The 26,544-nt window shown below is 39.1% G+C and overlaps 1 protein-coding gene and 1 non-coding gene across 7 annotated transcripts in view; one reads left to right on the top strand and one right to left on the bottom strand.

Moving 5' to 3' along the window:
• Positions 1–902: 902 nt before the first annotated feature.
• Positions 903–974, bottom strand: TRNAE-CUC (transfer RNA glutamic acid (anticodon CUC)). Its single transcript has one exon. It is a non-coding gene; the product is annotated as a tRNA-Glu (tRNA).
• A 5,775-nt stretch (positions 975–6,749) lies between these two features.
• The window catches only part of NCOA7 (nuclear receptor coactivator 7), a 134,785-nt gene continuing 114,990 nt past the window's right edge, over positions 6,750–26,544 (top strand). For 2 of the 6 annotated variants that reach the window (XM_037520357.2, XM_037520358.2), the window contains exon 1: positions 7,623–7,805. The gene's annotated coding sequence lies outside the window, so the exon portion shown is untranslated. Of the gene's footprint in view, positions 7,131–7,622; positions 7,810–14,042; positions 14,135–23,044; positions 23,069–26,544 lie in introns of those variants that run through there. The other 4 variants (XM_054697809.1, XM_054697807.1, XM_054697806.1 and 1 more) reach the window with 4 other exon arrangements.

Genomic DNA, 26,544 nt, shown 5'->3' on the forward strand with positions numbered 1-26,544 from the left:
ATTATAAAAGAAATCATCCTCTCTTCAAAGGTTTATTGGATATTCATATTTCTTCTGAGAAGTACAAGTTCCAGTCTTTTTGCCTCATTCTTCCATTTATACACTCCAGAGTTATTTTAATTGCTCCCATATGCTAAGTACTACCATAATCTGGAGGATACAGAGATGAATAAGAAACAGAAGACCTGCCTTCATGGGGATCCTCGCTTACTAATATCACTTTATTGCCTTCAGGGATCATACAAATTACCCAGAACAAAAAGCAGCAACACTTTTGGATCACTTATAAAATTATCACTTTGTAAGGCAGAAGAAGTATATTTTATGAACAATGAACTGAAGTAATTTATAAAAATGTAATTTGCACAAACTAATAGCAAATTATATAAAGTATGAGATATTTTTTACATATATAGAAGTTCAGAGCAGGCAATAAGCAGGCAAAAAAGCTAATTGATCAAGTAGGCCCATGATTTAACCTATAAAGCATATAATTTGAATATATAGAAGTGAACACTAAACATGATGCTAAATAGATATAATTCCTCTTAAAATGATTTTCCTTCTTTTGTTAGTCAAAAACAAAAACAAAAAACAAAACTCAAAGTAGAAAGAAAATGACTGTTTGTATACACATCCAAGTTATCTTCAAAAGCTGAAAAATGTATTTTCAGCAGTGACTTTAACAAAATTTTACATAAATATTTTGAGCACTGTAGAATTAGGGTACTTAATGGGTGTTTGGTTGAAAACAGTACTTTCTGTAAATAAGTATGGTGTCTTTTAAATGTTTGATTAAATAATATTGAATAATTACTAGAATCATTTATTTATTTAAAGAAAGTCAGCAACAGCACCACTAAAAGAAAAGCAAGGTAAAAGTCACTGTCAAAAAAGTAGTCTTCCCTGACCGGGAATCGAACCCGGGCCGCGGCGGTGAGAGCGCCGAATCCTAACCACTAGACCACCAGGGAACTTGAATAACAATCTTGCTGAAATATATTTGGTTATTTTAAACTCTCTACGTAGCCCTGACCACTAGGAGGTGCGATTGTGATTTTTAAGCTCCACCTACCTAGTTCCTGTACCAAACTGAAGCAAATTATCAGAGCTCGCGACAGAACTCCTCCGCGATCACTAAAGGAAAAAACTGGCCCCTCCAAATCCCATCCTCTTTCTAATGCCATGCTGGAGAAGACATCCTGAAAAATCACTCTGGATGGACTGAGAAAATGATTGTATAACATGCAAAAATCTCTTCCTAGACAAATGTTAAAGAACTGCCCCCAGACTTCTATTTGCTTTATTATTTTCTTAATCATATAGTTGCTCTTTCTAAATTTAAGGTCTATATATCTCTCTGTCTTTCTCTTTTCCTGTGACACGGATGTTAAATCCCATGAAACAGTTTACTAAAATAAGGATAGATTGCCCCGGTGGAGAGCATTTCTTGGAGTTGGCACAAAGCAAATGCTCTCTAAATGGGAGTGGTGAAGGGTCACATGTCCTTAATAGGCCGCGAAAAGATAGACTACGTCGTGGAGCTTTCTTATGTGGGACTTGGGGGTCAGGTTAACGAAGCTGAGGAGGCGTGGGTGACATGTATAGAGAAGAGCTAGACAGCTGCACCTGATCCCCAGCAAACCCTTCAGACCCTCTTTCCAATATCTTTATTTATTTATTTTTTTTAGACAGTGCTAATATGTGGGCAGTTGCTGCACCTCTGCATTACGTACCAGATTCGGCCAGGAAATGATGCAGTTACCAAAGGAGTCAAGACACCTTACAGCCCACTCTCAATTTAGCAGCTTATTGAAACTCCAGCAAAAAGCAATAGGATGTTATTCAGCTTGGAAAGTGCCAACTGTTACAGCTAGACAAATGTAACTCCAGAGAGAGCTTTCCGCTGCAAGATGGAAGGAGGCTTAAGTAAAACATATAAATTTGTAATGAACTTGCTCACAACATCCGGCCCCACTGTGAATTACAGCCCTCACCCATCACCACGGAATTTAGGTGCTTGAATATTGCTTCTTGTTTTCAGCAATTCAGAGCTGGAGTTCAGATTATTGATAAAATTTACCCGAAATTACTTACTAATATGCCAACAGGAAGATGAAAAGGACTAAGACTCATAAATAAAGATGGAAACGTCACCAGAAAAAATTCTAAATTTAATCCGATTTTAGATGGGACTCTTTAAATGGGACACACGTCTTTCCAAATTCCAGGAATTTTAGGAAACCCTATGCAGTAGGTGGAGCTCTTACCTCTCAGTTGGGGGATATAACCAGCTCTATAGCTCTAAAATTAGAGTGTCTGGTTTTGAATTTTTAAAAAATAAAGCAGATATTATTTTTAGAATGATTTAAATTTCAATAGGTAAAGTCACAATATTGTACAAAAAGCACAAAAGGGTACAGTGGAAAACATTATCTCTTGCTAAGCCCCCCAATCTCTCCTCATTTCTTTTTGCCAGAGATAGGGTGTTAGCCAGCCTCTTCTGCATCCTCCTGGAATTGTCTTTAAATACACAAACAAGTATTTATTTCTCCCCGCCCCCAATTTATTTTGAAATCCAAACAGGTAGAAAATTGCACATGTAGGTCAATGAGCACACATTTACCTCATCTAGTCCCATGGTGTCCAATTTACAGAATCAGAGTCATCTGGTTATTATACATTGAAGTGTGACTAGAATGAATTTGGATGTTCTATAATGGAATGCATACTGGATTTTTAAGCCTTAATTTAAAAAAGAATATAAAATATTTCACTAATAGTTTTTACACTGTTTACATTTGAAGTGATAATTGAAAACATATTCAGTTAAAATGTTATTAAAATTCATTTCATTTTCTCTTTACATTTTTAATGTAGCTACTAGAATACTTAAATTTACATATGTGGCTTGCATTATATTTTTATTTTACAGCATTGATCTAGATTCACCAATTGTTAATATTTTTCCCATATTTTCTTACTGTTGATCTAATTTTTCTGAGCCATTTGAGTTTAGTTGCAGACATCATACTTTACTTCTAAATATGTATTTCCTAAGAGCAAGTAATACAGCTATCACATTTAGGAAATTTAAATTTAATACTAAATTCTTATTTATTATATAGTCAATAATCAACATTTTCCATTATCTCAATAACACCTTTTATACTTTTTCTTTTTATCCAGGAGCCACTCAAATATTACACATTGTATTGAGTTGTCACATTTCTGTAGTCTCTTTCCTTTAGTATGGAACAATAGTTCCCCAATTTTCTTTGCTTTACTTTTTTTTTTTTTTTTTTTTACAAATTGATCTTTTTTTGAATACTGGGGGACAGTAGTTGTTTCACAAGATCTCTCAACTCAGCTAAGTGTTTCTTTTGGCAAGAAATAAACATTAAGTGATGTGTCCTCAGAACTTTACACCAGAATTCAGATAATGCTAGTGGTAAATGGCAAAATAATAGTTCCCAGAATAACTGAGTATGTTACTTTAACATGTCAAAGGAAATTTTCAGTTGTGATTAAATGGAGGGTGTTGGAATGGAGACTTTCTGAGTGGGCCCCAAATCATCACAAGGGTTCTGGTAAGTGAAGGAGGAATTAAACTGAGTCAGTGTCCCCATGATGTGAGAAAGTCTCCACTTGCCTTTGCTGGCATTGAACTTGGAGGAGGGGACCATAAACCAGGGAATGCAGGTTGCTTTTAGAAGGTTGCTTTTCTCCAGAAAGAAGTTAGTCTTACCAACACCTAGATTTTAGACCAGTGAGAAGTGTGTTAGACTTCCAGACTGCAGTGCTGTAAGATAATACATTTATGTTGTTTTAAGACACTAAGTTTGTTATAATTTTGCTAGCAGCAGTAGGAAACTAGTTCTCTTCCATATTTCTCCAGTAAAGTTATCTTTTTAATACTTGTAATCCATAGCTATCAAAAAAGCAAATATTACCCATGGAAGTGATACTTTAAAAATGTCTTTTCTGTTTCCCAGCAAACTTTAATCCAAAGGTTTTAACATCTACTGATGATCCTTGGCTGAATTAATTATTTAATGGTGGTGACAAAATGGTGATTTTATAAAAAAAATTACTTTTTTTTAAATTGAGGTAACATTGGGACCCTCCCCATGAAATATCATCATAGTAGTATACTCACCACCAAATCACCCATATTCCATCATCCAAAATATTGATATTTTAATTGTCTCACTCTCATTTATTTTTCAATTTGATTTCAACTTCATTCAGTTATTCTTGTTCAGTGACTGAACAAATATTTATTGACTAATACATATGAGGCACTCTGGTAGGCAGCAAGGACATCAAGGGTCCCTGTCCTTAAAGCTTAGACTGGTGGGGTTCATATAAACAATTACAATACAGTAGAGTAATGGATGAGAAAGAAATATATGAATACATTCATTTAATATGTTTATTTAATAGATTAAAAACGCACCTCAATCACACATACTTTGCTTAAGGGAATGTAATATGGTACAGCAACTCTGGAAAATATTGTGGCAGTTTCTTATAAAACTAAACATGTACTTACCACATGATCCAGAAAATTGTACTCTTGGGCATTTATCCCAGAGAAATGAAAATTTCACACAAAATTTGCACACAAATATTTATAGCAGCTTTATTCATAATAGCCCCAAACTGGAAACAAAAAAAAATGTCTCCCAATGGGTGAATGGTGAAACTGTGGTACATCCGTACCCCAGAATATTTATCAGCAAAAAAGAACCAACTGTTGATATATGTAACAACTTGGATAGATCCCAAGAAAGTTATGCTGAGCGGGATTAAAAAACAAAAGGCCCTGGGCCTCCCTGGTGGCGCAGGGGTTAAGACACAAACTATGAAGTAATCTGCAACCACTGCAGCATGAGTTCGATTCCCAGCCCACCAGGGAGAGACCCACATGGTGGGACAGACCTCTCCTGTCTTGCCCACTGCTCCCCTCAGCAGTGTACTTCCGTCCGTCCGTCTGCCTGTTCTGTTCCCCACTCTGTCTCTGGTGAATCCTCTCACCCCCCCCACATCTCTGGCCTGTATCCCAATTCTTGTATAAAAATAAATAAATCTTAAAAAAAAAAAAAGCCAGTCTAAAAGGCTACATACTCTATGATTCCATTTATATAGAAATTTGAAATAACAGAGATAGGAAAGATTAGTGATTGACAGGAATTAGAGAAATACAGGGGTAGATTGTGGGGGCCTTACAGTGATAGAACAGTTCTTTATCTCATGATGATGGTACAATAACCTAAGCAGGTGGTAAACTTGCACAGACACACACACACACACACAAACACACGCACCAGAGTATTGTAAAGTGGTGAGCTCTGAAAAATCATTAAAGATTGTACCAATGTTAATTTTCTGCTTTCTCATATTGTACTTTAATATGCAAGATGTTACCTTTGGGGGGAAATTGAGGGTAACCTGGGGGTTCCCTGTACATTTTTTACAACTTTTTGTGAATCTATAATTATTTCCTTCAGAAACTCCCTTTTCATTTTAATACTGCAACTTTGTAACTTTCTTTCACACAATAAATCCAAACACCTCCCACCCTATCCCTATCGATTAATGTCACTTTGAACTTAGGGATTCATTTCAGAATTTTAAATTATAACTTAGCACTAGTGTCTTAGCACCAGCTTATATGAAAATGTTTATCAGAATGTAAAATATATGTAATGAATTCTCATGGAGTCCACAGAGAGAAACACAAAAGGGGATTCGGTGATAAAAGCACGGAAACAGGTGAACAATTGCAACTCAATGGACATTTCCTACAGAACTTACATTCTAAGACAGAACTCCATTGTCATTTTATTAAAGAGTAAGCAACTGTCCAGTTGTCATTAAGTGACTTCATTCTGTCCTAAATACATCACATATATACATATGTACATGCTTTCCTATAATTGAGATATTCTGAATTTGGAGCGAAATATCATCAATAACACTGGCTACCTTTTGAAAAGAAACTAGGGCTCTAGTTGAACCCGAACCCCTGGCAGTGGCCAGGTCAGGAATCCAGGGTTTCCTGGACCGGGACATGCATTTCCTGCCAGATTGCTTTTCAAAAGAACTCATCTCAAAAAGTCTTAGCAGTGTTATCACAGTTTATAGTACTATGGAACACGTCTTCTCTTTGTTATTTTTTTTTAAAAAAACGAATATTTTAAAATTATGCCAGCATGCGTCAAAGATGTATGTGCAGCTCAGTTTCTCTGGAAATCTCAAACCATGTTCTTTTGATGCAAGAAATCAAGTCTTTGTATTGTAGAAGCTTAATTTTCCTCTGAAAATAATTTGCATACAACATAAAACCTAAATAAAAATTCATCACATTCAAACCAAAAAGATGTGAATCTGAGATTCGATGTTACACTTCCTCAGTGCAGAATTGGGGTGATTACTTCATAGTTTGCAAGATAATACACATGACCACTTGCAAATGAAATTCCCAAGTTAAAAGTGTTTGCTCTGCCTTCCTTGAGAGGCTGTTACAGCACAACCAGCATTAACAAGCCAGAGGCAGCCGCTATCTCTGTGCCTGTGCGTATGTATGGTCTCTGACACACCAATGTTATCGGATCAGCTGCAGGCTCTGCCTTGAGGTTTCTTCTGTGTGTAAGGGTAAATCTCACGGTCAGATCGCCCTACTCATCCTTGCAGTGTTCATCATGGGACTGTAGAGGGAACAGCACCCAAGTGGGGGTGGGGTCCTAACAGGCAGTCTCCCCCCACCCGCCGCTGATGCAAATCCTTCCAACTAAGGGTCCCTGGGGTGTCTGCCCCAGTTGGCCTGGAGGGCCCCAATTGCTACGTTCCTGTTGCTGTAATGAGATCAATTTGGCAGTATCGGGGGTGCTGCAACGCGGTCAGAAGCTGGAGGGAGAGGAGATGGGGGGCCCTGAGCATTTCGCTCAACGCCGGAAAGGACAGATGGATGAATTTACTGTGGTCAGTGGTCCCAAGGCTGGAAGGAACCTCAGGGAACCAAAGCTGGGGGAGAAGCACTATCTCCAGCTCGTCTCTCAAAGCCTTGCTCTCCCACCAAGAGCGGAGGCCACAGCTGGCCAGCTGTGGGCCGCGGCCGGGGAAAGGTAGGACGACTCTCCGAGGCTTCGACGCCCGATCGCCGGGTCGGCGAGGAGCTCACCGAGCGGAGGCGTCACAAAGGGCCGAGGCCTGCGGAGGCCGCGCGCGCAGCTCTCCGGGGCGGAGCCGCGGGGCCGGGGCCGGGGCAGCGCGGGGCCGCGGAGGCTGCAGCCGCTGGGGGTGGCGGGGGTGCCCAGCTCCGGGTCGTCCGGGCGCGGAGGATGCCTCAGCGGCAGCCCGACCCGCAGCGCCCGGCCGCCGACCTCCCCGGCCCCGCCGCGGCGCGGGAGCGCAGAGCGTGGCGCGGGCCGGGCGGAGCTAGAGGCGGGCGTGTGCACCGCGTCGTGCCACCAGCCGCTCCCGCCTCGGCAGGGCCGGCGATCCTGACCGCGGGCGCGGCTGCAGGGCTGGCGACGCGCGCTGGGTGGGGAGAGGCCGGTGGCGTCCCGGCGGCCGCCGTATTCTCCGGCGCTGGACGCTGGTCTCTAGGGGCGCACGCCCAGGCGCTCCCGCCTCCACCCCGAGCTCCTCCTCGGCGCACGGTCCTCCCCCACCCCTCCTTCCACCCACCCTGGAGGATGCGCTCCCTCGCGCGGAGCCGCAGAGGCCACCGCTCCCCGAAATGCGTGCGTCCGATCCCCTTCTCCGGGACCCGAGGAGCAGGCGCCCCCGCCCTGTAGGTAGGTGAGTGAGGCGGGGACCAGCCTTCCCGGCCGCCGGCAGCTGCTGCTGCTGCTGGGGAGAGGTCGGGGCCGGGTCCAGGACCCGCCAAACTTGCCTCCCGGCGGGGCTCGGCGGAGCGCTCCGAGGTGTGCTAATGGCGCTGGGCGCAGCCCCCTGATAACCTGACTGCCTCTCCTGGAGCTCCTTGAGCTCGGGAGGCCGAGCTGTGGCGAAGGAGACCCTGACCCTTCCCCGCCCACCCCCCGGTGGGGTGGTGTACGCGCTGTGCGGCGGGCGTGGGGGGCACGGGTTGGCATGTGACTTATGGGGCGGGGGCTGGGGGGAACCGTTGCGTTTTCAGCAGCTCAGGTAGAAATGTATCACCGCATTTTTGACGACTGCGTTGGCAGATGCGTTCTTCCTGTTATGGCCAAACATGTAATCACCCAAAACGTTAGTTTAGCGGCATATAAAAGTCGTGGGGGTGGGAGGGTGCATATATCTATGGCGCAAACCCTTAAATAAACATTTTAGGATCAGTTAGAGAGGGTCCTTCTAGGAATCTAATTGCAGCGGAGATAGATGAGACTCCGATGTTTTCTGGCTGCCCATTTAGGAGCCTCGGGCTTGGGTGAAGGGATGTGGTGAGTGGCAAGTTTGATACAGGTGTTGGGAGTTGAGAATCTGCTGGAAGGATGCACGGAGTTGGCCAGCAGAGGCAGCATTGTGCGCAGCCTAACTCCACAGAGGGTAGGGCTTGTATATCTCAGAACCTGGTTTTTAGTATTTTTTTTTTCCTCTAGTGTAAACTTCATACATCAGAGGTTTTGTCAAGAGTCCCTCTCCACAGGCAGTCTTAAAAAAATATATTAAGCAATAGGTTTATATTAAGCAATAGGTGGATCAGTTTTATACTAATGTGTTAATAAGGTTGAGAACCTTGGAAAATGAATCAGTGTACACTCCAGGAGGACATCGTCGTCTTGTTCAGTTCTGTCCTCCCAACCCCTTGCGTCTTAAGCGTAATGGGAGCTAATTAGTTTTTTGTTGAATGAACTGAATTTGAAACTTCATCTAAAGATGACAGTTCATCATTAAAATGCCCTTGTCTGTCCTGTAGCCATTGCAGTTTAACTGGAGGCTAAAAGTTGCATTTTCTTATAAATAGACAAATTCGGTTAACATTTAAGTGTGATTTTTGACATTTTTAGAACCATGCGCTATCCTTCTCAAATGTATCAAGTGAAGTAAGTCTTCCCAAATCCTAGTAATTCATGGCTCATGTCTTAAGTTTGCAAATTCTCCAGTCTCATTGGTAATCAAACTTATTTTAATTAAATTTTCAACCTAACTTTTTTAAAATGCAACTCATGTTTGAAAGAAAACTCTAAGTTACAGCAAAGGTAACAGTGATTTGGTTAATAGGTGACATATTAACTTGTTTTAGAGTTGAGTTACTGTGGTTGATCTTATAATACAGTTCAATGCATGTCTTTTCCTGTAAAAAATAAAGCAGTTTCCAATTGTCTGTCATTCCTAAATGATGCAAAATACATAGTACACATAGACATTTTCAGCTGTGTGGGTTTTCTTCAGAACATAGGCATTTCATTTTCCAAGTTTGATAACCAGGATGGTTGTGAAATCACAGGTTTGGAAGATTCAGTCCTTTTTCTGCTTTTAAATTTTGTATTATCTTGGGGTTAAAAAAACCAACAAGGATGACTTTATCACATTTTATTTGCATTATTATTTTTATACTATGATATTTTCCGGTTTTGTTTTTATTTTCGTGTCAAGTAAGTCTTATGGATCAGTATTAACTGCTTTTCAATGGCATTGTTTAACAAAATATCTGGGAATGGTCCAGTCATTTGTTTTCTTTCTGTTCTTTTATCTTTTTTTTTGTCATTTTAATACCTCCATCATCCTCAATGCCTATTACCCAAAAGATTTATTTTCACAAAACTATAGTAAGCCATGATTTATTAGTATTGCTTCTCTAGCCTAGTTGGGCTCTTCTTAGGTGAGGAAATAACTCCTTCAAGTAAAGCTCTTTTATGTAAAATGCAGTAAAATGAGGGCATAATCAGTAGGAAGGAATTTATGAAAAAATCTACTTTGATATGATTTATTAAAATAAAATGAATTCCCCATGAAATAAAAATGATTATATTTTACACATCTTAAATTTATAATCAAGGATATTGAGCAATTAATTTACTTTATTCTTTCTTGATCACTGTCCGCTTCTCAAAAGAACCCTCCCTTATGGTTACAATAAACGTTCTTTGTTGCACATAATACACACTTATTTGTTTATTTGACCAATAGAAGTTGAGCACTTGTAGTCAGCTGGAACTCTTGGTCTTGACTCACAATCAAATAAGTGCTGGTTTCTAATATCAGAAAGGGAGAGGCATTTTTCTGTGTGTCCCGCACCTCTATGGCAATCCCTCTGTGACTGCGTGACTTACTAACTGGGTTCTGTCTGGTGTACCCCAGCAACCTCCTCCACATTCACCACTGGAAAGTTATTTAGAGACCAGGATTTATTCTCTTATTTTCACTATCATTTCTATAGCTCCTTTACTGAGTCCTCCATCCCTTTCTAAGTGTTTACTGTCCTTTTATATCCCAACCCATAATTTATGTTGTTTCCATCCATTAAGATCCACTATTCAATATACAAATTTTGAAACCAGAATTATTGTGGTTATAGAAAAGATACAGGGAAGAAAATTAGTGTAACTTTGCATTTCAAATACTATAGGCACTGGTTGGTGGTTGAAGAATAATTGTGTACTAATCTCTCCTCAACAGTTGTATAGAATGCTTTTGTTTCTGCACATGCCAGAGACTGAATTGCTCATAAATTTGATCAGAAGCTTAATTGAGAGAAAAGATGTTTGCAGAGGGTTGGCTGAACAAAGGCCATGACATCCTCCAATCTCTCTAATTATAGGTGTTAGATCAGGAGTGTAGCCATATCTTCAGACATTACATACTTTTCTTACCTTATTTTGCATCCTTAACTTCACTGCAAACCACCACCCCTGCTTAAACTGAGTGTTCTATTAATAACTACAGTCATAAGAAACCTGCAGTTTTGTTATTTACAAGATGTGGTTAGGATTATAGTCCCTTCTGCAGCTCCTGTTTGAAGGCCCTTGCAGGAAAGCATCATTCAGTTCTAGATGCCAAAGAAAGGCCTAACTTTCCCTGAACAAATATGCAGACCTTTTTTTCATCATGCAAAACTTGAGTCAGATAAATGATTCTATTTCTCTTTCTGATTTGGCAACCAAGAAATAGAGTCAAATTTGCAACTCAATTTTAATAACCCCATAAAAACCTATGGCTTAATATCAATATTCTAACTTTCCCTTTGGTCTTGTGCTTCTGTTCCACCTTGTTTTTCTTGATTCTGAAATTTATCTAATTATATCTTCCCAATTTATTGAATCTATTTTTTAAGTTGACTCACATCCTTTCTGTAACAAAATATAAAACAAAAGTCAAATTAATGAAAACATTTGAAGAATTGATCTGCAGACACAGTACGTTTTTGATTAAGAAGTTTTATCAGTTATATTAACTATGTTTTGAATAAGTATTGCAAATTTAGTATATTAAAAATTATATAGTCAAGTGGAAAACAGTGTTACATAGTTTTGCAAACTGAACTTCACCTATTTTGTAACTGTTAAATTTATGTCTACTTATCACTAATTTAAAATTGGTAAAACCATTCAGTTTAGGTGATTTATTTCTGGAATAACTGCCTTATAGGTCACATTAGGCTTAATAGGACATTTATTAAATATAATAAGAAAAAGTTATTTTTAGCCAAATGATTTCCCTAGACACTCACCACACTAGGCCTCATACCTGACCTCTTTCACCTCAATGATTTATTTAATTCGTCTTTATTTTAACAAATCAGATAAAATTCTTTGAGTCTATTTACCATAAAATGTAAAAGATTGAGTTCCTTGAGTTAATTGATCAGACTTTACTCACTAAAGTGTTTTGACAGCTATCTATTAAGTTGGATGAACTTAACCAGGTAAATAGTTTTATCTACAGGATGCCAAATTCAGTTTGATAAATGTATCACCCAACAGAGAAATTGACCCTTCTCGAGAGTCAGTCTCAAGGGTTCAATCCAGGAGCATTTGGGGAAAAAGTAAATTTAAATTCAAAATTGCAACTTGAATTTGCGTTGGGGTGGGGCTTAAAGGAAGACTTGAGCAGGTTTTTATATAGAGACATCTTGTTTCAGTAACCTTCATGTCTTTTAAATTTTTTTAGTTTCATGTGTTTCAAAAGATACAAATGGTATACAGTGAAAAGGCTCCCTTTTGTCCACTTTCCCTTGTTACCTGCTTCCCTTATTCACAGGTAATAAGTATTACCGGTTAATGGAGAACCCTCCACTGACATTTTATGCATATACAAGCAAACATGAGCATCCAGCCTGCTCATTTTACCTCCTCACCATTTCTCTATTCCCATCGCCCTTTTTTGTCTTCTCAGATGCTTTGGACTCTTGCTTGCATTTCATTTTATTCTACATTTCAGCAGTTCACCTTTCATCCAATCTTCCCTCCAAACCCTCCTCTTCAAATCTTCTAAAGGATTCCCATCATATGTAGGGAGGAATCCGGCATGAATCTCAGCCTGGTCTCTTGGACCTTAAGGATCATATCTCTTGCTCCCGCCCCTCCCTGTCATGCATTTGGCACATAGTTCTTAGCTAATTCCCTCTCTCCCCACTAACCATGGACCCTTTGCAAGATGTGATGAACATTCAGGATCTCATAATCATACACATAATTTTCCCTGCATCTGCTTGGTTATGGACCCCCAGTTAAGAATCTCTCTTTTGGTAATAAAAGCTAATTGTTACTTCCCACACATGACAGAGTGTATGATTTTTCTTTATTCTAGTTCTACTTGGCACAAGCCACACTCAATCCCGGAGTCATCTCCATGAGCCATTCTTAGTTGAGATTTCTATCAATTCATAGAATCTTGCACATGTAATTTAGTATAACAAGTAGATTTGCATACAGAAAACAGGCATTTCTCAAAAATAGAAAAATTAGCTTTGGGATAGCATATTAAGATTGGTTAAAAAAAAACAAAAACCTGAGTGTGAAGATCTTAGCCATTCATCATCCCTCTCCTACCCCCAACCCTCTCAGTAGAGTGCATGCCCTTATCTTTTTCTTTAGTATCCCTGCGTTTTCTAATTCTGAAAATATTGTGTTCACACACATTAAAAATAACTTACATATTTATTATGAGTCTCATTTGGAAAGTGTCTTTTATGCCTCCCCCCCTTGAATTTGCCTTTGTGGTTGATATGCGGAAGGGGTAGAAGCCTCCACATAGTGTGTCCTCAAAGCTTATTGGGAGAAGAGGTTACTCTGAAAAAATCAAAAGTAAACATCAACCCTGATAGATGACATGAACCATCTGAAAATAGGGACACATTCTTAGAAGTGACCCCTAAGTATATGAGCATGACATTTTTATTTCCAAGCAAGTAATCAGAGGATGCCTTATGAGCTTAGTTTTATTACAGAGAATCTGGCATGGGGTAATTTGCTGTTGACTGATTAACAGGAGGTTTGGAGAGTAAGAACTTAATAGTATTTGCTCAGCAAATACTATTCATGCAGAATCCTCTGACTGCTGGATATTTCTGATCACTAACCAGGTATGCTGTGCAGAATAGGAAAAGCTTAAGGGACAACTCTCCAGGCATGAGATTCTGCAAGACCTTTCATTTTCCTTCTGTAATTCTGACCTCAACTAAGCAAACTAAGCAAAACAGATTTACTGATTTGTTTCCTGAGATGTTAATACCAGGAATTGAGGGTGTCCTGAGTAGTAGTAATGAATAGTCTAGCCATTGGATAAGTATGGCCCTGTTATATGATATGGTGCTCAGTTTCAGGCTACTAGACTCAGCCCTCATATTCCCGGGTGTTTACATCTGCGTCCTCAGCCCTGGGTCCTAGTGATTATTGCTTGTTTGAGGGCCCCACTGAAACAGCTAGTTAGCAACCGTCTTGATATGTTGAATCACAGCATTTTCCAAAATAGTTTCAATTTAATACGCCTTAACTCTGTAAAAAAGCGTTTTGGTAAGGAATTGTTTTACTCTTCCTGGTTGCTATAACAAAATTCCATCCACTAAGTGACTTATAAATAGTAGAAAATTTGTTAATTATTGCTTACAGTTCTGGAGGTTGGAAGTCCAGAATCTGGGTGCACTGAGGGCCCTCTTTTGGGTTGCAGACTGCTGACTTCATAGTATCTGCCCCCAGTGGAGGTGAGTAGGTATCTTTCTGGAGCCTCTTTTATGAGAACACTAATCCCACACCCTCATGGCCTAATCTCTTCCCAAATTTCCAACTTAATACCATCATCTTGGGCTGTTAGATTTCCAACATATGACTTTAAGGAGGGACACAAACATTCAGTCTACATAAGGGATAAAAAACTCACAAAACCGGAACTAGAAAAGGCCAAGACCTATAAAAATACTCAACCTCATTTCATCTAAGAAATGCAGATTATAATTATATTTTAAAGTCTGTAACTGTGCTGGCTAGGTTGAGTTTACAGTTCTTGCCTCTTTTTAGCAGATGGTGTAGAGTATGATGGTATTCCTTGAGGTGGAGAACTGTTTAGCCACATACACTGCCTTATCCCCAGAGATTCTAAGAGTACTTGCTAAGGAAATTGGAGGTGAAGTTTAATTTCAGTGATAAGCACACTGTCTCTGGGAGGCAGGTGGTATGGTAGCCCCACTAAAAGTCGGGGGACAGGGCCAATGCCCTACTTGGAGTCTTATCCCATCATTTACCAGCTATGTGAACTTAAGCAAGTTAATTTCTCCTTGATTTTTTCATCTGTTAAAAGAAGTTAATAATAGCTTCCACCCTCCACATTGCATTAAAAATTAGATACATTAATATTTGTAAAGTAAACAACTATATAAATATTAAGACTTTCACAAAATAAACAACTATATAAATATTAAGACATTATCAAGGTGATATTGTGAAAATATGAGACAAATTCAACACCAGTGTCATTTTTAAAGTGATAGTATACTAAGTTATATGTAAAAGATAATCTATTTTCATTTTAAAATGTACCTGCATAGAAGAAGAGACAGGAAAGGCACAAAATATTAAAGCTTCTTCCCTATTTGATGGGGTCATAGGTAATTTCTGTTTTTCCATTGTTATTATCCATATGATTTTGATAAGTGAGAAATTATTAAAATATTCTTATGTTCTAGACTTTACAAATGCATGTTCATTTTAACACACTTTACTTTCTCTTCCTCCTTTCAGTTACTAATATTTCACTTCCTCAGCATCTTCACCCACACAACATCTGCTTGGGTTTTTTTTTTTTTTTTGCATTTAGCTCACTTGCTTGGTATATAAATCAGCCCAAAGGCTAGTTCTTCAAGAATAAGTAGACCAAGTGAAATGATTTGTGAGAGTTTAGTGGTGTTGGCTTTCTCTTGAAAATTTCTGCCAGAAAATGCTGCTTACGTGATGATGGTGCTGTATCCTCTCCAGATTGCAGGCACCCAGCCTTATCTCCCACTCCCACCCACATCAACTCAGCATTCCCCTGGGGTCAGAATCCTTAGTACCCTGTGCATATGTGAGGTTGATTTCTGCCTCTGACTCAGCCTGCTCTATCTGAAACTCCCTTTTACAATTCTTTTAAAGTCAATCTTCTGCACCAGGTTAATACTTAATTCCATGAACATTTTCCAAGACAACTACTCTATCCTTAATTTAGTTCTTTAGGCACTTAACTATTTTTTAACATAAATTAAATATTAGCTGGTTTTATGGCCTAGGTGTTCTTGAAGTAAGCTGATAGGGCTTACCCTCTGCCCTTCTGGTTTCCAGCACAGCACTGTCCACATATATGCCTGTAGGACACATGATGTTGTTGTGTTGATAAAATTCCTAAGAGGTGATTTATGAGTTTTCTGTTCCATATTCCCCTTTGCCCAGTCATGTCTTTATTTTCAAAATCACAATGTTACCGCATTTGGTTCTCTCAGTCTTACAGATACTTGCCTGAAAACCTGACAAATGATTTTCATTCCCTAAGTCTAAAAACTAAAGTTCTGTACTGCAAAGAGCACCATATTAGCAAATGCATTTGCAGCTGGGTGGTAGTAATATACAAATTAATCCAAGTTGTAAGGACGATTCTACCAATTATAAAATATTGCTTGTTTGATCAAGACAGTTTCACGAATCTTCCAGAAAATGTGTTTAAAATTCACACATATGTTAGATTCTCATAAATTCTTGCATTTTGTGAAAAGGACCAAATCCTTGGAAATGTTTTCATGTCCTTGCTCTCAGAGTCTGCACCAGTGGTTTCTAAATTCGAAGTTCATATGTCCCATTAATGTACAGGGAAAAGTTGTTAAAATGCCTGTATCATCCTTTCTTGATTTCTGTTTATATAAAACAAAAATATGTACTATATAAATATGTACTATATAAAGCAAAAATATGTTATTTTATAATTTATTATTGCACAAGATGTTTTTATAAGTTAAGACATATATACTAGGATTTTATGGGCAGACACTTTTATTGATGAAGAATAACAAAAATGGAGACCACTAATCTAGATAAAAAGCAAGATCTTATTGTTCCATAACCTGTAGTCAGTTTCTCTTATATTTTAGCCATACAAATAAAAACTCAAATTAATAAACATAAATGTTAATGTCTTCTAAACTAGAAGTTGCCATGTAGGTATGCATAGCTTGTTCATCTACATAAACATAAGAATTTCTTGCTGTTGGAACTTATAACCTGGAAGTAATATCAGCATGAGGAGCAGGTAACTAGAAGGTGACACAAGATGACAGAAGTGTGTGGAGAATCCTAGCAGTATGCATTTGTTAGACAAAAATTGCTAGCATGTGTCAAGAATGGCTTCAAACATGGTGATGCTATATTCTCAGAAGGTTTCAAGACCATCTTCATGTTAAGATTTTTTCCTTGATGATCAGATCAGCTCCTACTCCACCTACTCAAGTAAACTGTGCTTGAATTATCTCCTGTGTACAGCTGTTAGATGTGGGAGCTTTCTGCTCTAATATTGAAAATAACATTTACCAATGTTTTCAATTACATTTGCCTCTTTATATTATGAGAGAAAGAAGCAGAAAAGACATGGTAGGAAAGTAATAACATTTTTGGCCAAGTATCTATTTGGAACAATGACAGTCTATAAAAACTTAAAATAACTTAATAGTTTCCTAGGGCTGCCATGATAGGGAACCACAAACTGCGTGGCTTAAAACAACAGAAATGTATTGCCTCACAGTTTTGGAGACTAGAAGTCCAAAATCAAGGTATCAGAAGGGCCATGGTTCCTCTGAAACCTATCTTGGAATCCCTCCTTGCCTCTTCTGACTTCCTGTGACTTGCTGGCTGGCTTGGGCATTCCTTGGCTTGCAGTTGCATAGCTTTGCTCTCAGCTTCTGCCTTCACAGGGTGGTCTCCCTATGTCTGTCTTTATATGGTCATTTTTTATAAAGATTTATTTATTTGTGCATACAAGAACTGGGGTATAGGCCAGAGTTGGGGGGGGGTATAAGGATTCAACAGAGACAGAGTGGAGAACAGAACAGGTGGATTGACTGAAATACACTGCTGAGGGGAGTAGTGAGTGAGTTAGGAGAGGTCTGCTGCGCCATGTGGGTAGCTCTCTGGCGGGATCGCACTTATGCTGCAGAGGCTACAGACAGCTTCATAGGCTGCGTCTTAACCTCTTGCACCACCAGGGAGGCCCTCATATGGTTGTTTTATAAGGACACCAGTTCCTTTGGATTAGAGGCCCACCATAGTGCATGATGAGCTCATCTTATTAACTAATTACATTCACAATGATCCTCTTTCCAAATGAGGTCACATTCTAGGGTGCTGTGTTACAACTTCATGAATCTTTTTTTGGGTGATACAACATCCATTTTTACAGATTAATATGCTAAGATGTGCCTAAGTCACCTTGAGGTCAAGTGATGCCTTCCTATAGCTAAACCTCCACAGCCATGCCAATTGGTTATGGCTAAATTGACAACTGGTAGGAAAAGAAGCTTTCCTTAGCTATTTGTGTTTATTGGCTGCTTCTGTCTTTGGGCTTTGGTAATCTAGGCATCTAGGCCTTGGTAGAATTACTTATATAGACAGTTATATATACTATGTGACTTTGATCTTCCTGGTAAAAATCCAGAAAGTAATTTGTAGACCAGGATATTTCTGCAGGTGTATTGGCTTTTTGTTGTGATAGTGCTGCTTGACAGCTTCCAAATCTTAGTGGATTAGAACCACAAATATTTATTTCACATTCATAAATTTGCAGGTTGACTGTGGTTTGGCTGCTTTTAGCTGGGTTTGGCAAGACTGAGCTGGACTCCAAAGTAGAGATAGGAGTTAAAGTCTATTTTCTGGGATCCCTACTGAATAAGAAAAAACAACTACATAGAGCATACTCCCCTGCTGGAGAACAGAAACTTGTCAGGTCTCTTAGGGTCAGGTTGACTGTTAATAGGTTCACTGTTAATCCTCTTAGTTGGTCAAAACAAGCCACATGGCTAAGCTACATGGCTAACAGGTTGACTGTTAATAGGTTCACTGTCAATCCTCTTGGTTGGTCAAAACAAGCCACATGGCTAAGTGGGTGGAGTTGAGTGTTCTATGTACTGGTACAAAGCACCAAACAGTGGCATAGCAAAGGGATAGGTGTGTAATTCTCTTTCCAAGGAAGGAGGGAATGCATAGTTGAGAACGCTGTCCAATCTAGCAAAGAGCCATTTTTCTTTTGAATTGTATGAGCTTTTCTATCCAGCAACTTAGTAAACCTTTAATAATAAACCACAGAGTTGGTTTCTTAACCCAGTCTCTTGGAAAATTATAGTTGAATATCATATATGTAATTTTTTTCTAAGAAGAGGTCACAGTATGTCACAATGCAGATTTCCTGTCCCTTAGACACTTCTTGATATGCCCTCTTGAACCCACATTTGTGTTTTTACCACACTGTACACTGTGCTAACCAGAGCACTGCTTGTACCCCTCCAGCTTGACCTTAGACATCCAAGGCAGAATCCAGTAGAATTGTTTTTTTGAACGTGCTCTAATAAGATTTTCATTAAGAATAAAACAGTTTCTGGTTTACAGATCTGATTGTTTATTATCTACCAGTATTGAAATAGAACTATGAGTGATTATCTTTGGAGATATCCCACTTCAAGCACCTTCTCAGAAAACACTGCCCGGAGTTCCCTGGTCCTTTTCCAATTAGCACTTCACTGGGTAACATGTTTTATATGACATTTAATTTTATCAGACCCCCCCCATTATCTTATTAATGCAAATTTTATCTCCTGTGTCAAAAACTGAAATTTCCTTATAGCATGTTGAATCCTTTTTATATTTATAGGTTTTAGATAATTCGTGGGTGGTGGACATAAAGCAGGTCTCAGTAAATGCTTACTGAATTGAGAATTGTGACTATTTTGGAGTTAGGTGTAAGTTCATTTACTGCCACTTAGACTCTCCATGTAAATAAATAAGTTGAAAGCACATTAAAAAGAGCGATAAATCTATTACTTTTTATTTACATTTTTACGAGTCTGAGTATATTTTGAAAATGCCTTAAGTTGCAGATATCCATAGAAAACGAAGCATGTGGCCTTTTCCTGACTGAAATGGCAATTTCCCTGGTAGAGTGAACTTTATGCCATTTGATAATCTCAAAGGACACTCAGTTTAGTTCTTGAAAGCTGGTGTTTGCAGCCTATATACTTTGTTTGGAAAGGCATTCCATATTGTATCTTTTTCATGTGTCAAATTTTGTTGGGTTTGTTTGCATCAGTAAACCCTCATTCAGATTCATCAAATAGATTGCTCCCACCCAATGATGATGATAAATAATTAGTAATGAGAACCATTGCTCACATGTATTTCTGTCCTGGAATTGAAGGAGTTAGGACATGGTACAATACCAGGATCCATACAGTGGTATGGCCTTTGCTGTGAGCATAATGTCATTCACAATAACACTTACTGTCTGCAAGGCCTTAAGGAGTGAACTTGAGTTCTGACCAGGAGAGAGACTTCAGAAGTGTGTGGGAGTGTGGTATTTACTCTTTTGGGGCCAGAGATGAATATCTGAAAAAGATCAAACAGGCCAGAGATCCTAGAATTTTATGAATGGGGTCTGTCTGGTTATATTAAAATGAATTCCAAAAGTAATAGAGGACAGTGTTTTCTTCCCACGTCATCTGTTTCCTTAGATGATTTTCAAAGCCTGTCACCTTTAGGACACTAGATTTCTCTTAGAGCTCATCTGATCTTATGATGCTGTAACAATAGTGGGGCCTGGGTTGACCCTGGAACCCCTTTTCTGTGGATGATGTAGGCATCAGATTTTTTCCCAGCCCATATAAGGGACAATCATACCTATGCAAAGACACCCAATAAATACTGATGATGAGAAGGAAGCATTCTCTTATGCTGGGAAATGAGGTCAGTACAGTAGATTCTGTAATGTTTATTGCCTCCAGTAATTTTCTCTATATTTTCTTCCTCTAATCTGTATTTTTGTAGGCAGAAAACTGTTCAAAACTGAATTTTTTTTATGTATTTATGCATACAAGCACTGGGGTACAGGCCAGAGGCAGATTGACTGAAATACACTCCTGAGGGGAGCAGTGGGTGAGACAGGAGAGGTCTGCTGCACCATGTGGGTAGCTCTCTGGCTGGCCAGGGATCGAATTTGTGCTGCAGAGGCTGCAAATAGCTTCATAGGTTGCATCTTAACCCCTTGCGCCACCAGGGAGGCCCTGAATTCTTTTTATTAATGAGAAAATCATGCATTATATTAAAAACTGATAAAATTTTTATGGAATCATAATTTTTAGTTTTAAAAATGACCTACAATTTAAAAAATGACCTAGAAAAGGAAACTTTTATAATTTAACATCAGAGTTTTTTCTAAAAATAAAAATTCCATTTTCTCATTCTGATTCTTTGTATTTACTAGTTTTGTTTTCAGTGGAGAAATAATTAGACTGGCAATTCCAATTGCTGATGGAAATATTTTTGGCAAACTCAAAATTATATCATTACTTCTGTACTTAAAACTGAAGGAGTAATTCATTTAATTTAGCAAATCAAGGGTATGTACTTTCCAGTTAGCTCTTTACAAATCTAATTCAGTGCAGTAAATGTTTATTGAACATATGGACTTGTTTACTGCAGTGTCTTTATTAATCAGTAATAGTGACTAATTAGAATACAGTTTAGATTTACATCCTAAAGGATATTTGGCCAGAAAGTTAGTGCTCACTCATGTTTTGTTAATGGTGGGTAAATGCAGGCAGTTAATGTGAACATTTTGTGTATTAGTATAGCCTAGCATTAGACACCATAGTAATTCTGACTTTGGCATCAGACAAATTTTTCTGTCCCTCACTCTTAAGATTTTTTGACCTTGAATTAGTTCTTTAACTTTTCTACACTGCATATTCAGATAAAGGATAAACCCTTATCCTGAAAAGGATTAAGAATATTTACTCCCTCATACAGATAAAACAGAGCATCATGAAAACAGGGAATATCTCAGGTATGTAAAGATTATAAAATCTTAGGTTTGAAGAAATTTTTGCAATTAAAATTTTAATTAAATAATAATGGTTTTCCCATATCACTTTACTATTATCGTGGTTGCTAATGAGTGCAGGGTTATGAGGCAGGGGCAGCACTGGCATTTAGTTGTGGGTGGGTGGAAGCACAGGTGTCTTACAACAAGCAGGACTATCCTAGATAATGAAGAACTTTTCACTTATACTCAGGAATTTCATATCTTCTGTAGGACTTAGATGAATATTGGGACATTCTAAAGTTATGAAATTAGTTCTAAATAATCATGTGTATAAATGTCTGGTTATGATTTATAGCACAAGTATTTATTCTATGTTCCTTTCACCCCCTTCCTCCTATACCCCACCCTTTTCACCCTCTTGCTCTTTTGTCTTCCTGTATTTCTTGTATGTAGTGAAATAATTTCTGTTTTCATTTCCTCTATATCCAAAGTTGTCCTACATAAGTAGTCTAGGCATCTGACTATTCTAGTATGCCTTCTAATGAACTTGTGCCTGTGAATTTTCTTATTGAATATTTGATGTAAGTTACTTTTCTGTTAATCTTACATTAATTTTTAAAATCAGAGAATTTACATATTGATGTACATGTTATCAATTATCCTTTTGGGTATTATATAGATTTCATAAATTGTAGGTAGGTTATATTACCTATGAATTTTATTTCAGCATTCTAAAATATTTACATTATGATTTAGATAAGGGATGTTGGTTTTGATAAGGTTGAAAACTGTTGGTCTATAGCAATCCCATGAAGTGGTTGTTCAGCTGGTGTTCAGTCATTTTTGGAGATTTACAAAACCATTCAATCTGGAGATGGCTCTTTGCATCTGTGTACAAGGCAGTGCTTCCTTATGTTAAACTAGGACCATTCTCCTTCCATAGTCAATACCTCAACTTAGCTTCTACCCTCGAAGGTATATTGTTACCAACCTAAATCCACTTCCAGATAAGATCCTTGAGATATTTGAGCAATGCTATCATTTCATCACCACTCTTTCCACTCAACCTGACCAGTTCCTTTGATTAATATTGCTAAAGTTCAGTTTTATGTCATTTAACCATCTTGGTTGCAGCAATTTTCTTAAGTTTCTCCTAATGTGTGAGACCTGGAGCTAAATGAAGTCATCTTCACATATTCTCATCTTCAAAAATGGTGAAACAAATGAGCATAATCTTTTTTATTCAGGGTTGATTGCATTAATATATGGGAGTGGGAGATAAGTATATGGTCCTTATTGTCACCTAAAATTTCAAATCATTTGCATTTGTGCAATGCTGAAACCTCCCTCTCTCATCCTAGTCACCTCACCTAGGTGAAGAACACATATTCACAGGGGTTGATTCCACCTTTCTAAGGAACAACTGAGATCTGTTTGAACACAAATGCCATTTTCCAGCATGTTACTTATCCCTCTGAAAGTCTAATATTTTTATTCAATTTAGTGGTTCATTTACTGATGAGTGTAAGATCTGACAATACTGTGTTAACATCTTCCCTCCAGGTTGAGGCTGAAGATCAGATCCCAGCTCCAGGTGAGGTCACTCAATTGGTTTAGCACATACTTCTTGGTATAATTGTTCAGTGCTTTCCTTTGTCCGTCTAATCATAGAAGTTTCCACCCATGTCCAGCCCACATTTCACCATCTTATACATAAGCAGATGAAGAGAAACATATCAAATATCTTTTAAACACAGTTACACTGTGTTTATTTCATTTCTTCCTATGCACTGGAATAGTAACTATGTCCAAGAGAGAAATTAGGTCAGTGTGATTTTGCAAAGCCACCATTTCCTGATTATCATCCTTCTACCAACACTCCTCATCAGCCATCCCAGACCACTTAGGATTCCCTGAGTCTCACACATGCCTCCTCAGCAGCTTGGCATCCTCATCCTGTTTAATGAGCACCACCTCTTCTGTATTCATCATCTGGGAGACTTGTTTTACTTATGAAGTTCCCATGATACTCCTCCTCTTTCTGGCAGGGTCAGTCTCTTCTTCCCTCAGCTCTCTCTGGATCCTTGTACTCACCAACATCAGAGCATTGCTTCTTGTTAAACAGCTGATGGGCCTCAGTTGTCTACACCACCTCTGCTCCCTAGCCCATGAATGCTGTTTTGTATTGTTGTATCTCTAGCCGAGCACTTGATCCATGGCAGAGGTTTCAAAAAGAGGTCTGCTTGTTTGTTGTGTGTTTTGCAGAAAGGTTGGTATTCTGTAAACATTCTGGACCTCAGGTCCCACTACTTCCTCATTTCATCAAATCCTCAACAACCTACCTTTATTTTTTAAAAAGATGTATTTATTTATGCATACAAGAGCTGGGGTGTAAGCCAGAGGTGGGGGGGCAGCGACAGGATTCAGTAGACACAGAGTGGGGAGCAGAACAGGCAAATCCACTGAAATACACTGCTAAGGGGAGCAGCGGGCAAGAGAGGAGAGGTCTGCTATGCCATGTGGGTTGCTCCCTGGCCAGCCAGGGACCAAACTCGTGCTGTAGTGGCTGGCAGTATCTTGATAGTGCTGTCTTTAACCCCTGCGCCATCAGGGAAGTCCAACAACCTACCTTTAAGGATCAGTTCTAAAATTTTGCTGGGGATCTATGTGATCTTCTCCAGTGTGAAATTTGCACAATTCCTTTTTCTAACATTTGTTGAAAATTAAGAATGTTTATGTTGTCAGACTTCTGGCACTTTCCACATCTTCCACAATATCTCACCCTTTAAATGACTTTTTAGACATTTCATTTGTGTATTCTCTTCTTAGAGAGAACTTACAAAATGATCTATTTAACCCACATATGGGTCTTCATTAGGACTGACTAGCTTTGAGGACATCTCTCTCTTTCCTCATTTTAGATAAGAAAACACTGGAAACCATGTGTTTAATTCTTGTCAAGTTTAATTTCAATTCCCTAGAAGGAGAATAATGGTATAAAAGTTGATGAGTTCTCTATTCATTTTGTCATTGTTTCCCTTTTTCCCACTTCCCTAAATCCTAAATAGTTGAGTCTCGGTCTGTCTTTATTTTTTTTTACGGAATTATTTATTTATACAAGAACTGGGGTACAGGCCAGAGGTGGGGGAGGGTGAGAGAATCCACCAGAGACAGAACGGGGAGCAGAACAAGCAGAAGTACCGAAATACACTGCTGAGGGGAGCAGCAGGCAAGGCAGGAGAGGTCTGCTGCACCATGTAGGTATCTCCCTGGCCAGCTGGGAATCGAACTGGAGACTGCGTACAGCCTCACAGCGCTGCGCCACTGGGGAGGCCCTGGGTCTGTCTTCCATCATCAACTTAGTTCAAACATAACTTTTTGGCTCTTTGTTGCTGTTAAGTTATATTTGTTGCTTTGTTATGTGATGTACATTTGGCATTTGGGATCTTATCTCTTCATTCTCCTCTTGGTGGTATACTTTGTATCTGTTTCTTTGTCCTCGTATTCTGTTAAAGAGAGTATTCAAATGGTTGACCTTGGTTAACACAGAAATTTGCATAACCTTCCTTTGTTTAAATGACGGTACATGAGACTGAGCATCTGCCATACTTTACTATAAGGATTTGCTAGGAGGAAATGTCTGTGGAGAAAGGTACACTTTGGTCTGTTTTTTTTTTTAAATATTTATTTATTTATGCATGCAAGAGCTGGGGTACAGGCCAGAGGTACGGGAAGTCAGAGGATTCACTAGAGACCGAGCTGGGGACAGAACAGGCAGACTGACTGAAATACACTGCTGAGGGGAGCAGCGGGCAAGACAGGAGAGGTCTGCTGCACCATGTAGGTAGCTCCCTGGCTGGCCAGAGGATCAAATTCATGCTGCGGACAACCTCATAGGTTACATCTTAACCCCCTGTGCCACCAGGGAGGCCCCTTGGTCTGTTTCTTAAGTGACCAGATTTAGTGTGACCAAGACTCAAAGCATGTTCTTGTCATTATTTAATTTGTATAGTAGAAAACATGTTGTTGGGAAAACAATGGATGAACATCATGGCACACTGGCGTGTTTCTAGTCTGCACTGGTTACACCTGAATGTACTAGGAGCTGCAGTGTGTTAGCTGTAAAGCCAGAAGTCACCCTGGGTGTGTGGTGGGTCCCGCTGGTTAGATGTAGTTAGGGAGTCTGATGGCTTATGACTAAGTTCTCAGTGCTGCCACACTCACACACAGGGAGCACCTTGTCTTCAACACAGCTCTTCTGAGGTAAGGATTTTGTAGGTGCCATTCTTTTTAAAACTTTTTTTTTTTAAAGATTTATTTATTTATACATCCAAGAGCTGGGGTACAGGCCAGAGGTGTGGGGGGTGAGAGGAGTCACCAGAGACAGAGTGGGGAACAGAATAGGCAGAGCAACTGAAATATACTGCTGAGGGGCACAGAGGGCAAGACAGGAGAGGTCTGCTGTGCCATGTGGGTTTCTCCTTGGCCGGCCGGGGATTGAACTCGTGCTGCAGAGGCTGCAGATTGCTTCATAGTGTGGTGCTTAACCTCTTGAGCCACCAGGGAGGCCCCTTATAGGTGCCATTCTTATTTGAATAATGAACTGAATGTAGGTATAAATTGACTATCCCAATTTAAGATGGCAAAAAAAATAGAAGATTCATCTTGTGCTGCCTCATAAAATTCTCTTTGGTTTGTAGTATGCCATAAATGCAGGAGTCTCTTGTAATTTCAGTGTTTGCGTCTAGAGTTTATTGATGTGAGGGAAAGTCAACTTTAAATGAAAGAAGGGCTTTTAAGAAGTCCATTATAACCACTTCTAATGGAAAATGTATTTCCCATTAGAGTTTGATTTAAGGAGCTAGGGTTCTTCACTGAGGCGTGATGGCTGCTGTGAGTGCTCTGTGCGCAACATTTTTACAGTGTCCTTTGCTCATCTCCTTCTGGTTAATCTGTTGGTATATCGAGACCTGAATGGACTGCATATGTCTTGTTTAAGGAATATAAAAATTCCCAGAAATTTGAAAGAAATAAAGAATTAGCATATTTTTTTCATTTATCAGATACATT

This window comes from Talpa occidentalis, unplaced genomic scaffold (assembly GCF_014898055.3).
Source record: "Talpa occidentalis isolate TD23 unplaced genomic scaffold, MPIMG_talOcc4v2.1 talOcc4.2, whole genome shotgun sequence".
NCBI lineage: Eukaryota > Metazoa > Chordata > Mammalia > Eulipotyphla > Talpidae > Talpa > Talpa occidentalis.